Raw genomic sequence first — 14117 nt, 5'->3', positions numbered from 1 at the left:
TAGCAGCAGACAGAAAGCAAAGACTAAAACCAAATTGATAGGATACCAGGGAGCTGGAGAGTAGAGGCAAAAGAGTTTGAGCCTCTGGCTTTTATCCAGTGGCTGGGCATGTCAGCGCCTGCAGCCGATCAGCTGTGAATGGATAAACCTAACAGGCATAGGTGCTGACTTCCCCTCTGCCCAGTGGGTGCTCAACCCCCGCCTCCGTCCCCGGCCCTGCCTCTTCCTGCTCCTGCACCACTCTCACGCACCCCCATTCCACCCTCTTCCCCCCAAGTCCCCACCCCTTCTCTGCCTTCTCCCCTGAGTATGCCATGTCCCCGCTCCTCCCCTCCCTCCCAGAAAGTGCTAAGCACCGCCAAACAGCTGGTAGGCAGCGGTGGGGGGCGAAGCACTGGGAGGCGGGATATGGCATGCTCGGGCAGAGCTTGGCTGCCAGTGGGTGCGGAACACCCGCTAATTTTTCCCCATGGGTGCTCCAGCCCCGGAGTACCCACGGAGTCGGTGCCTATGCTAACAGGCACCATCAGGCTTTGGATGATGATGATCACAGTGTGTTGGCTTTGATCAACTTCTGTCTTGTCACCTACAGGAAGTGTGTTAATTTTTTTTCCTGGGCCCACCCTCATAATTTTTAATCCACTGGCTAGGGTACTCACCTAGGATGTGGGAAACCCCTGGTTCAAGCCCACCTCCACCTAAGTGCACATGAGAACTGGATCCTGGTCGCCTATGTGATTGCTGTAACTGCGAGGCTACAGAGTCATTCTCATGCTTGCTCTGGCTCACTCTCTCTTGCTCTGGCTCAGTATTGATCCACAGTGCAACAACTTCAGCAGGAGAGGCCGAGGAAGCCCCACCTCAGAATACCATGTAGACCAGTGGCTAGGGCATCTGAGAGATGGCAGATGCTGGTTCAAATCCCTTCTGCCCCTCAGGCACAGGTACTAGGAGCAGCAGTCTTCTTCATCTAACCACTGGGCTAAAAGTTATGAGAGAAGTTCTCCTCTTTCTCCCCCAGCCTTCTTGCAAAAATGGTGTAGGTGTCTAACACCAAGAGAGGAGTTGCAACTGAGAATTCCAAGCCTCCCTTCAGCCCAGAGTTAGGCACCTAGCTTGGCATCTCCCATTGACTATCTTAGGTGAGTAGCCTCCTAGCCTGTTGGCTTGTGGGAATCACGTTCTGAGGTGTCAATTTCTCTGCCAAATCCAGGCTTTGTGAATCCCAGTGATTTTCTAGGTGCCCTAAAATTAGGCGTAGTGATGCCCAGCATCACCACACCAAAGTTTCATTGCGAATCAAGTCCTATGTTGTTGTCTTGGTTTTGTAAAACATCTATCCCACTTTTGGGTGCTGCATAAATAAGCAATAGTCACTTATGGGCTGATTGGAGATGGATGAACATATCATACCTTTTTTTTTTCTGCCACATGCAAGAGATTTGGAAGGTATGGCCCAAAACCTTAATTGCTGTAAATCAATGTAGTCAATGGAACTATGCTGCCAGCTTACACAACCTGAGAATCTGGCTTTAATATTTCTGTTGGTTTCGTCCTGCGACAAAGGGCCTTTTATTTCATACCCTATTGTACACATTAGGTTATGACCTTTTCAGTGATTTGCCATTTTGTAGGGTAAGTACAGAATGGTTTTGTGTGGTTGATAAGGCTGACCACTTTCTACTTCAGTGTATCCCTTTGCCAATATCTACTTCACATTGCTAGAACGGTAGTGTGCAGACCTCACAGAGAGTTCAACTGAGGGTGCTTCTTTCATTTCCTTGAAACACATCTTTATTACCAGAACCTTACTGTCTGAACTTTACTATTAGTCGGTGTCATTACAGCCTGATACAGAAGGATAAAAGTATTCAAGGAATATGAAGAAGTGTACAGAGAACAAACATTCATAAAAATCTGGGAGAATCCCTCCCCCTGAAATATTAAACAATTTCTGAATAAAAAGGGCTGTAATTCAGACCCAGAACCTGTATTTTAAATATAACAGGTAATAAATTCAGACACATGGTTTAAAAAATACAACTAGCATTTTGAAGTCTGACAGTGTATTTATTTTCTACTCTGAGCACATTACCAAATAAGTATAAAGTTAATTCTGAATGCAAAATTAGGGGCACTTGAAGTTAGTGTTATGTCATCTTCATATCATATTAGTACTCGATTAAATTAGACTAACATGATTAAAGGCTAAATGATTCCTGCAAAGGAAATTCAATGTGCCAACATATCTGTTTTATTTTATTAATTGTACTAGACTAACACAGTATGGTAGACATTGCTAATAGGACACAAAGGTTCCACATTCTGCTTTTTAGAAGGAGAGTTGCTGTCATTTATAGTTAATAGTCTTTGAACCCACTAAATTTGGTATAATTAACTATTCAGAATGATCAGTAAACATGGAAAAAATGATGTTATTGGTACATATGCTGCTGTATCAATTATTGAGTATTTATTGTTGTTTTTTAAATGAGCTGAGAGCACATCCAAATGTTTTCTTAAAACTGTTACTGTAAGGATAGGTGAAGGATTAAACTAATTTAGGAGGAGGAAGGAAAACAAATTAATGTCTAGTAAACAGGAGCTTTGTTGCCCCAGAACAGTTCTATTAGTTGCAACTGATATTATGCACAGATTCATAGAAAGCTTGAACTTCATGCAGTTCAATCCATTCCCATCTACTAACTTTGTTTCAGATGTAAAACTGGCAGCTAGTTGTTGTTGAATCCAAATTTTCTCATTGCCACTCGCTTTCAGTTTTATCCTTGTGACAGAATGCACTGTGATGGAATAAGGCTGAAGGAACTGAAAAACATGGAATCAAACCCATCAGAAGTGAAAAGTGTCTTCTTCAAAATAAATATTTATAATGGATGGCCAATCAAGCCAAAGACAGCATTCATAATTATCCCTGGCACAGTTTGCTTCCACAGATAATTGGCTATCACATCTGGATTTTAGTCTCAGCTGAGCTGTGAGAGTTGCTTTACTTTTTAACAAATGTGTATTTTTTTAAATATTTATACTGAATAAGTTAGACTTAATTTTCTATGACCTGTTGTTTCTTTGTCCATCATAGAGGAGATCTCTAATATTAGAGATCTGTTTATTTTGCCATCTGTACTTCCTGCTTTATAGCATATTAACTTGAGTAAAACAGATAGAAAAATCAGTCTCTATAGCAAACACATTTAATTATCTTCCCAAGATGAATTTCTCCCTGTTGAAATGCTTTCACCTGATCACTTACCAGGAAAGTAAAATAACTAATGACCTGTTCACTACCCACAGTGGGTCTGATTTTCCTGTCACATTGCTGCAAATCAGATGTAATTCCGCTGAAGCCAAGAGTTACAGCAGTTTGAAACAGATGTGAGATAAGAATCAAGTTCATCTCTCCACTGACATCTCTGTAGGAGGCCACATCTTATTGACAATCTGATCTATATTTATTTAGATACTCATCTCATAATTAAACTCGCCATTCCAATAAGCTGGAAGTAAGGATGAACAAGTGTGACTTGCCTACTTCAAACACTCTGTTTCTACCAGCTAGAAAGTTATTGGGGTCACATTCTGCTTAGGATAAGCTAAGAAAGAAGCAGATGGGTCACAGAGAAAAAAATATCTAGTGAAAAAATAAAGTGAAAAAAGGAGCAGAGCAAACAAGCAGAATGAAAAACACGTACTCAGAGGCATTGACAAAGGAAGAAAGGAGAGAGAGTGGTACTAAAAGAAATAAACACATTGGGCAGGATCCTCAGCTGTCACCAAGATGTGCTCAGGGCAGCAGAGTGTGGGGAGGACAAGCTTTTACAGACTTACTGGACCTTTTTGAAAGTTGGGATTGCCAGGATTTATGGGTGGCCCAGTTATGCTCCTTTTCTCTTCGGAATGCCTCCTACAACAGCAACTTTGCCACCTGGGGATTCATCTTACAGAAAGAAAATCCAGTTAAGTTTTTTTTCTGGCTGTTTGCATTACTGGAGTGGATTGAAGCAGTTCGAAAGGAGAATCAGGCCAGGAAAACAGTACATTGTTTGTAGGACACCAAATTGTGTCAGAATGATTTTTTTTTGTAGTGATAGGGTTCTTCCGTCCCTTGTGCATAGAACAGGTTTCTATTTAACATGAAATCAACCAAAACAAATTATTGAGTTTAAATTGCAGCAGCAACATAAAAATGAACTCTCTTTGTGAAACCTGCTGATTCTCCACCCCCACCCCAAAAAACACCCCCTAACAAAACAGTTTGCAAAGTTTGCAAAACTTCCAAGTCCATGAGATTTGATTACCCTATCACCATTGCATTGTAAACATGCCTAGTTGATACTCTTGAATGAAAGAGAGTTTTAATTTATAATGTAAATGCTTATATATTTTGTACCCTTCACAAGGAGAAAATTCTTTGTTTTGACTTAACAAAACACAAAATTACTTTTGTTAGGGTACAGGAGAATTATGGGGCATGTTTGTATCCATTATCTGATGTTTATATGTACTGAAAAAGGAATTCTCACATGCTAATATGTCGTTTAGCTTTTGAAACAATGAGCTTGGTGGCTGAAGAACTTGGTACTGTCTAAGGAGTTCAAAATCTGAATTTTTATTGATAATATATATTAGGAATTAGAGCTGAATGGGTTGAGGGAAGTGAGTTGGAATGTTTTCGGTGTATATAGTGGTTTGTACAACAGCTTTGAAATATCTGTTTACTATTTTTTCTATGGGAATCTTACAAGCAGGTATTTAACTTTCATCACAAATCTTTTCAGGCCAACTTTGAACTTCATGGATTCTATAATATAAACATTCAGAACCAGATCATCAGGTGGTCTAAACTGATGTAGCTCCATTGAAGTCAATACAGCTACGCTGATTAATACACGCTGAAGCTCTGGCTCTCCTTTTTAAACTATGCCTAGTTACTGTTGTCAATAGTTGATAAAATCAGTCACAGTAATTGATTAAATTTATTCATACTTTACATCAGTTTAATGCTGTTACCTAACCCAGTAATTTAGGTGCTGATCCAATACTTATTAAAGTCAATAGACAGACTCCTACTGACTTTAATGGGCTTTGGATCAGGCCCATAAAGACTTGTAGCTGAGCTGTTACAGTCACTACATTTATATTAAGCTGACATTTTCCCATCCTGAGTTAATCTCTCAATTATTAAATTTATACCAAATACAGCTGATATCTTATAGAATCATAGAATCTCAGGGTTGGAAGGGACCTCAGGAGGTCATCTAGTCCAACCCCCTGCTCAAAGCAGGACCAAACCCAACTAAATCATCCCAGCCAGGGCTTTGTCAAGCCTGACCTTAAAAACCTCTAAGGAAGGAGATTCCACCACCTCCCTAGGTAACCCATTCCAGTTCTTCACCACCCTATTTGCAAGCCTAAAGCAGTCCATTGCAATTCTATTAGGAGAAATGAGTCTATTTTACATCGGTGGTCTTTCTTTCCCTTTGAATAGCATGGGCCAACGCTGGTGTAAAAATATTTCATGTTACTGCATTGCACTAGTAATGTTATATGTTATACTCCTGCCATTCATTTTTCATTTGTTTCCTAATAGTCCTTACAGACATTCAGCTACCTGTCTACTGTGTGCCTCCTAGTTACAAGATACTTTCATTATTTCCAAAAATGGTAACTCATAGTGGTAACGAAGGATGACCCCAGGGGAGAGCATTTGGTATTTGCAGTACTGGAGTGTGAATATGGGTATTTTGAGACTAACCTTCACACTTCAAAAGCTTGCCAGTTGTCAGGTTGTACTGCCTGTCTGTTTCCCAGTCTGTTATGCCCTCTGCAGTCTGCCACCCCCCAGCCACAGCCCTTTTTGTTCTTGTTGTTGTTGCCAATAGTTTGTAAACCCAATAGTTTGTACCTGAAAAATCTCCTTACTGTCCACCAATACTTAAAAGCTATGTCACTGTTGTCTCCACAATATAATTTTCCAAAAAGAAGTCTAAGGCCTTGGTCATTCAACCAGATTAAAAAATTAAAAATATATCTTCTCTCCTTCTAAAGTGAGCAATAATAAGTGGTAATTTGCTAGACACTGAGTTAAATTTACTATGGTAAGTTATATTGCAATATTTCCCAATTATATTGAATACTTCAAATACCATACTAAAGGCAAATTTAGTGATACTGTAAACCTCCATTTTTGTAATGCTACCCACTGTATTTCACGTTAAATTAATATTAAATGACTCCGTTAAATGTGAAAAAGCTGGGACTAGAACGTAAGTTCTTTGGGGGATGGATGGTCTTTTCAGTATGTGGAGTTTTTAGTATAATGGGGCCTGATTGTGAATTGGCAGCCACAATATAGGTGATGATAGCTTCACCCAAATCAACCATGTTAAAAGAACATTAAGATTGCAAAATCTAGCACTCAAGTTAGGAAATGCCAGAATTAAGATTGCTCTGTCAACCTTAATTCTGCCCCATTGTGCATATGCATTACAATACAGCCTTTAATTATATGATCACATATCAGTTTTGCCACAAGAACCATGCCTCATTCAGTGCACAGGATGGACGGTGCTCACTGTTGTGTATTTGGTTGTCATGGGTTTTGTTACTATGGCAACTGAGTTAGACTATTAAGGGATAGCTCAGCCGGTTTCAACCGGCTGAGTGAGCTCTCTGTGTCTGTAAATAAAATGGAGGTTTTGGTTAGCTGTCTGCTCTCTGGTCTCAAGTGATTGCTTCCTACACCGGCTGCCCCAAGGATATAACACTGGCGACGAGGATGGGATCCTGGTGCTGCTCCAGTAACAGAAGGAAGTAGAAGTCAAGGTAGAGACCAAACAAGAAAAAAAGCTGCTTGTTTGCACTGCCTGTGAAAGTGAAACTAAAAATCATGGCTACTCTGACCAGGCCCCTGGAGCCTTTTGATGAGAATACAGAGCAGTGGCATGTGTATATTGAGCGTTTTGACCTTTTTGGTATTGCAAATGACATTACAGAAGCGAAGAAGGTGCCAATATTCTTAACTGTTGTAGGGGCTAAAACCTACTCTCTGCTACGCAGCTTACTACACCCTGTTAAGCCTGAGACTAAATCTTACAGTGACATTGTGGAAATCCTGGGGTCTCATTTCTCCCCAAAACCACTGGTAATTGCTGAAAGATATAGGTTCCACAAAAGATAGTGCCCAAAAGGAAATCTTCTACTTTGAACAGGTAGAGAATACACCCATCACTGCTACTCAGATAAAGAAGGCAACCCGCGTTGACCCAGTATTATCCCAAGTTATGGACCTGGTGATGCATGGAAAATCTCGACAAACCTCTCCGGTCTCACCCGACCTTGTTCCCTACATGTCCAGGCGGACGGAGTTATCGGTCCAATCTGGTTGTTTGTTGTGGGGGAGGCATGTCATTATTCCACCACCCCTGAGATCACAGATGTTAGAACAGCTACATTCCGGTCACTGTGGAATAGTGCGCATGAAGGAAATTGCACGAAGCTATTTTTGGTGGCCTAGATTGGACAGTGCTATTGAAGAGAAGGCAAAAGCTTGTATGTCATGTCAGGGTGTAAGAAATGCACCCCAGTTGGCACCCCTACACCCATGGGACTGGCCTGAAAACCCGTGGCAATGTATTCACGTTGACTTTGCTGGCCCCCTTGAAGGAAGCATGTTCTTGGTAGCAGTAGATGCCCATTCTAAATGGCCAGAAGTCTCTATAATGCAGTCCACTACTGCAGAGAGTACTATTCAAAAACTACGAGGACTCTTTAGTCGTTTTGGTCTGCCAGAACAACTTGTGAGCGACAACGGACCGCAGTTCGTCTCTCAGGAGTTTCAAAATTTTATGAAGGCAAATGGGATACACCACATCACGTCAGCACCATATCATCCGTCCACCAACGGATTAGCTGAAAGATTTGTGCAGACAATGAAAAACGCTTTGAAATCAGCTAAGGGACAACACTCCATTCAAAAGCGTCTGGATACCTTCTTACTTTCCTATAGAAACACACCTCATGCTACGACCCAGGCTTCCCCAGCCTTTCAAATGATGGGACGACAGCTGCGCACTTGCTTTGATCTGCTGAAACCTTCTGAACCCAGACAAACTGTGCAACATCAGCAGCAATATCAAGTCATCAGACGGGCACCCAGAGCAAAAGACCGAACCTTTAGCCCAGGACAGCCAGTTTTGGCTCGGAATTATACTTCCAGAGCTAAATGGGTCCCGGCCACAGTCATCACTCAAACAGGACCTGTTTCCTATACAGTCCAGACTGCAGAGAATCTTACCTGGCGGCGACATGTAGATCAGCTGTTGCCAGGTCATGCCAGTCTTCATGACGCATCTGCAGTTGAGGGGTCTGACTTCACCCCTCCTGGTGAGACACCGAATCATGAGTCACCTGTTCCTGACTGTTCTCCTCCATTACCACCGGCAGCTGAGATACCCCTTTGCCCAGCACGAGCTGATACCACCTCCTCACCTATTCGTGCTGCGGACCCTGAGCCCCTAGTACTTTCGGGTGCAACAACACCAGAAGTTCGCCGTAATCCACCTAGAGACAGAAGGCCTCCTCATCGGCTGGATCTTTAGTTAGGGCGAACCCACGGTTATGGGGCAAAATAATCCCCAGGGTTTAGCCGGGAATGGAGGCAGTCTACCCTCCTTCTCTAGTTTAGTGTGTGTTTTATTTTGGGGATGTTCTTATTAGGGGGGGAGGAATATGTTGTGTATTTGGTTGTCATGGGTTTTGTTACTATGGCAACTGAGTTAGACTATTAAGGGATAGCTCAGCCAGTTTCAACCGGCTGAGTGAGCTCTCTGTGTCTGTAAATAAAATGGAGGTTTTGGTTAGCTGTCTGCTCTCTGGTCTCAAGTGATTGCTTCCTACACCGGCTCCCCCAAGGATATAACACTCACTTAATAAGCAATTAGTCAATGTTTTGTTTTCTCCTCATTATTAAATGCGTGGTGCATCCCTCATTTACTGCACATTATCCAAACCTTGCTCTGAAGACAGAATTATTCATTTCGTCATGGACTTTTTTATGGTACTCATCACTGTAGTACCTTTGCAGATATTAATAAATATCCCCATTTTACAGATGGGAAACTGAGGCCAGGATAAATTAAGGTCAATAGTGTCCACTAATTTTGAATGCTCATTTTGAATGCCTAGAACCTGATTTTTCCAAATAGTTAGCATCTTATAATACTTAATGGAAGCTATGGTTTGAACATATATGCTTCAGTTCCAGCGGTGAGTGCCCAGCACTTCTGTGAATCAAACCCTAGGGTATCAAGCTGAGCACCCAGAAAATGGTGTCCGCCTGTCAAAAGTAACTTGCAAGTCTTATATTATCCATGAGTCAGTATCACTTTTGCAAGTATGAAAAGACTATTACCATTTGTACAATTTCTGAATGTTCATCATAAAAGATGCATAGAAATATAACATATAAAAGCAGAAAGATATTTAGTCATCGGGACCAAAAGAGAGAGTCTGCAGTCATGGCCTTTGTAACAATTAAGTGTGCTGCTTCTGATGGGTGCAAAGCTTTACGTGAGAAAGTTGGATGAAAATACCGAAGCATTTTGCATGGGCAGATGGAGTGGGTGGCCATTTTAAAACAGGAACAAATGTATGAATTTAATTAAAAAGTGATTTGACAAGCACTTGTTCATTGGTTGCATAATTCTAAAGAAACTTGGAACAATTAATTGTTTGAGACAACTTTAAATAGTTTTTTAATGTTTCCTTTTATTTAGTTGTTTCAAATGTCCTTTACAAACTTGAAATAAAGATTCTTTCCCTATTAAGTATCAGAGGAGTAGCCATGTTAGTCTGGATCTGTAAAAAGCGACAGAGTCCTGTGGCACCTTATAGACTAACAGACATATTGAAGCATAAGCTTTCGTGGGTGAATACCCACTTCATCAGACACGTCTGATGAAGTGGGTATTCACATCTGACGAAGTGGGTATTCACCCACGAAAGCTTATGCTCCAATATGTCTATTAGTCTATAAGGTTCCACAGGACTCTTTGTCGCTTTCCCTATTAAGGTTTCTCTGTTCCATTGGCAGCCATTGCTTTCCCCTGTATCTAAAAAATAAGAAGAAAGCAGCATGTCAGTTTTTTACTTTTCTATGCATTGCTGCCAGTGATTGTTGTATGTGTATAAAAAGCTTGCATGTTCACTAAACAGGCTCTCTATGCTCAGTGGAATCCTCAGGGTTACCAAGAAATGTGTCTCTATAGCAGGAATCAGCAACCTTTGGCACGCGGCTTGCCAGGGTGAGCACCTGCCGCCTCCGCAGGTTTGGCCGATCGCGGCTCCCACTGGCCGTGGTTCACCACTTCAGGCCAATGGGGGCTGTGGGAAGCGACATGGGCTGAGGGATGTGCTGGCTACCACTTCCCGCTGCTCCTATTGACCTGGAGCGGTGAACCGCGGGCAGTGGGAGCCGTGATCGGCCAAACCTGCACATGCGGCAGGTAAACAAACCATCCCGGCTTACCCTGGTGAGCTGCGTGCCAAAGATTGCCGATCCCTGCTCTATAGGTACCTATGTAAGTAAATGGTCTGGCTTTCAAAGGTTCTCATCACCTAGAAGTCCAAGTTTTGGATGTTCAACATCTCTGAAAATCATATACCACGAAGCTTTGAAGATATAGGCCCTAGCTAACGAGTTCCTGTCCGTGCAAATAGTGGCTAGACATGTTTGTTTGTCAGCAACAGAGCAGTAGATTTAAAAAAAATTCTAATCCCCAGTGAGGTCGTTACATCTTCAAATGAAGGGTCAAATTCTGCTCGGATTTCACAAATAAAGTAACCAGGATTCAGTTCCAGGTAATTGATGGTGACTATATAATTGAGTGTGCACCCCCAAGGGTCACAGTGCAAGATCAAGGCCTTAGTTTGCAATCACAGGATTTCTCCCACACCTTCCTCCCAAAATAAACATGCTGTAACATTTTAATATGAGTTCTTTATTTGTTTTAAACTGACTTTGAAATTGTTTCATAAAGCTTGTGAGAAAACAAAAAAAATTGCAAAAGTTTTAACAAAATTTTTCCTCCATTTCTTGTTGAAATTTAACTTACATCACTTTTTTCCAATCAAAATGGGGAAAAATATTGACAAAATTGTTCAAACATTTGGGTTTTTTTGTCAACATTTTCTGATCAGCTCTACTGACTTATAGGCAGTTACAACCCTATTGTCTACTTTATTAAGAGGAAGAATAATTACCCGAGTAAAACAATAACTGAGATTTACTCCTCTGACTATATATTGGAGGGAAAATAAGTATTTTACTATGGCTTTATATTGGCTCTGTATTAAAATCCTTCCTGAACAAAATCTTTCACAAATGTATTTAATTGTCTGTTTCGATTAGCTTTGATCTAGTTTAAAAACAAGACAAAAATGAATATGCAGATACCTCTGCAACATATTCACAACTAAACATGAAATTATGCAAATTTTCACTGGTTTTATGTTTCATTAAGTATTCAAAAATCAGGTCAGATTTGTCTAAAGGTAACGAACTTTTGGATTCAAACCTGGCACCAATTTCACGGTAAATCAGGCATAGTTTTTTGTAACTTTGCAAATTTTTTAACACAAAACTCAGTTCATTTCCTAAGAGTAGATTTCCACATCACAAAATTTGAATTTGTCAGTTTCAGCAGCGAGGCCAAGTAGAATGAGCAAAAATACTGAATTCACCCTTAGAGATAGTCCCTATAGGACAAGACCGAGGCAAGTTGGCAAGACTTTGAGAGAGCCTGTATTTCCATTGCACTTGTTTATACCTATTCTGTGTACATATAGAAAACGTCATTCTCCTAGTCTGTCAGTTTAGTATCTTTCAGAAGCACTAGATCCACTTGTTTAATAAGAAAGAAAAACAGATATATTCCATTATAGTGCTTTAAAAAATACAGGTGTCAGTGGGTTTTCTTATGGCATAAGTACTATAGCGATGATCTAAAACTGTCAGTTTATTTTTCATGGAAAGTTTTGAAAAAGAGATTTTCCCCTAATGTTCTGTGAAAATATTTTGGTGGAAAAAATGGGTTTTGGTTAACAAATGTTTCCATTATTATCATAATTCCTAGGAGACCAGGTCCCCATTGTTCTAGGTGAAGTACAAACACAATAAAAATCAGTGGAACAACACCACCCCAAAGAGTTTACAATCTAAGTATAAGACAAGAGATAGCTCCAGACAGACAGATGGGGGACAGGAGGGGTAACAAGGAAACAATGAGGTCAAAATGATGGGCAGTGGTATAAGATCTTCAAAAAGATCTCACAAAACTAAGTGATTGGGCAACAAAATGGCAAATGAAATTTAATGTGGATAAATGTAAAGTAATGCATATTGGAAAAAATAACTGCAACTATACATACAATATGATGGGGGCTAATTTAGCTACAACGAGTCAGGAAAAAGATCTTGGAGTCATCGTGGATAGTTCTCTGAAGATGTCCACGCAGTGTGTAGAGGTGGTCAAAAAAGCAAACAGGATGTTAGGAATCATTAAAAAGGGGATAGAGAATAAGACTCAGAATATAGTATTGCCCTTATATAAATCCATGGTACGCCCACATCTCGAATACTGTGTATAGATGTGGTCTCCTCACCTCAAAAAAGATATTCTAGCACTAGAAAAGGTTCAGAAAAGGGCAACTAAAATGATTAGGGGTTTGGAGAGGGTCCCATCCGAGGAAAGATTAAAGAGGCTAGGACTCTTCAGCTTGGAAAAGAGAAGACTAAGGTGGGATATGATAGAGGTCTATAAAATCATGAGTGATGTTGAGAAAGTGGATAAGGAAAAGTTATTTACTTATTCCCATAATACAAGAACTAGGGGTCACCAAATGAAATTAATAGGCAGCAGGTTTAAAACAAATAAAAGGAAGTTCTTCTTCACGCAGCGCACAGTCAACTTGTGGAACTCCTTGCCTGAGGAGGTTGTGAAGGCTAGGACTATAACAATGTTTAAAAGGGAACTGGATAAATTCATGGTGGCTAAAGTCCATAAATGGCTATTAGCCAGGATGGGTAAGAATGGTGTCCCTAGCCTCTGTTCATCAGAGGATGGAGATGGATGGCAGGAGAGAGATCACTTGATCATTGCCTGTTAGGTTCACTCCCTCTGGGGCACCTGGCATTGGCCACTGTCGGTAGACAGATACTGGGCTAGATGGACCTTTGGTCTGACCTGGTACGGCCGTTCTTATGTTCTTAAGTGCACCAGCAGCCTAAATGCATGGCCCCGACACCTTTTTCAGTGTCTCTGCTTCCCAGAATAGTCCCATATCATGTAAATTTAGCCTGTATTCTTTATTCCTAGATCTTCGACTTTACATTTGACTGGAAGGAGTTTGAGTGACAAAGCATCCACCACATCCTTAGGTAAGTTGTTCCACTGATTAATTACCATTACTGTTAAAAACAAGCCTTATTTCTACTCTGAATTTCTGAGGCTCCAGCTTCCAGCCATTGAATCTTTTTATGCCTTTGTTAATCTGCTAGATTAAAGAGCACTCTAATATAAAAAAAATCTTTTCCCAAAGTTGGTATTACAGGCTATGATCAAGGCACCTGTTAACCTTCTGAATGCTGAGCTAAGTAGATTGTTTCTTTTGTCTCACTGTAAGTCAGGTTTTCCAGAATCATTCTTGTAGCTCTTTTCTGAATCCTTTCCAGTTTGTCAGCAGTTTGTGGGCAGCAGAACTGGACACAGCGTTCTAGTAATGGTCTCATTAATTCTGTGAACTGTAGTGAAATATTTCCCTCATTCTATTCAATATTCATCTCCTTATATATTGAAGAACTGCATTTGCTGTCTTCACCACCACATTGCATGGGAGCTCATGTTCAGTTTGTTATCTACCTTGACCTCTAGTTCTTTTCTGAGTCACTGCTTTCCATAATAGTCACCCAATAGTCATCCAATCAGTGTGACCTAATTTTTTAGTTCCTAGATAAGATTTTGCATTTAACTGTATTAAAATGCATATTGTTTAAATGAACCCAGTTTACCATATAATTGAGATTGCTCCAATATGACTGA

The 14117-nt window shown here is 40.6% G+C and overlaps 1 long non-coding RNA gene across 1 annotated transcript in view; it reads left to right on the top strand.

The window, feature by feature from the left end:
- Nucleotides 1-13457, top strand: part of LOC123367157 — a 181761-nt gene extending 168304 nt beyond the window's left edge. Inside the window, exon 3 of the long non-coding RNA XR_006578327.1 lies at nt 13395-13457. This is a non-coding gene — a long non-coding RNA (uncharacterized LOC123367157). The remainder of the gene's footprint in view (nt 1-13394) is intronic.
- Nucleotides 13458-14117: the final 660 nt, after the last annotated feature.

This window comes from Mauremys mutica, chromosome 3 (genome assembly GCF_020497125.1).
Source record: "Mauremys mutica isolate MM-2020 ecotype Southern chromosome 3, ASM2049712v1, whole genome shotgun sequence".
NCBI classification, from domain to species: Eukaryota; Metazoa; Chordata; order Testudines; family Geoemydidae; genus Mauremys; species Mauremys mutica.
Note: the sequence above shows the minus strand (reverse complement) of the source record. Positions and strands in the feature narration are given on the sequence as shown.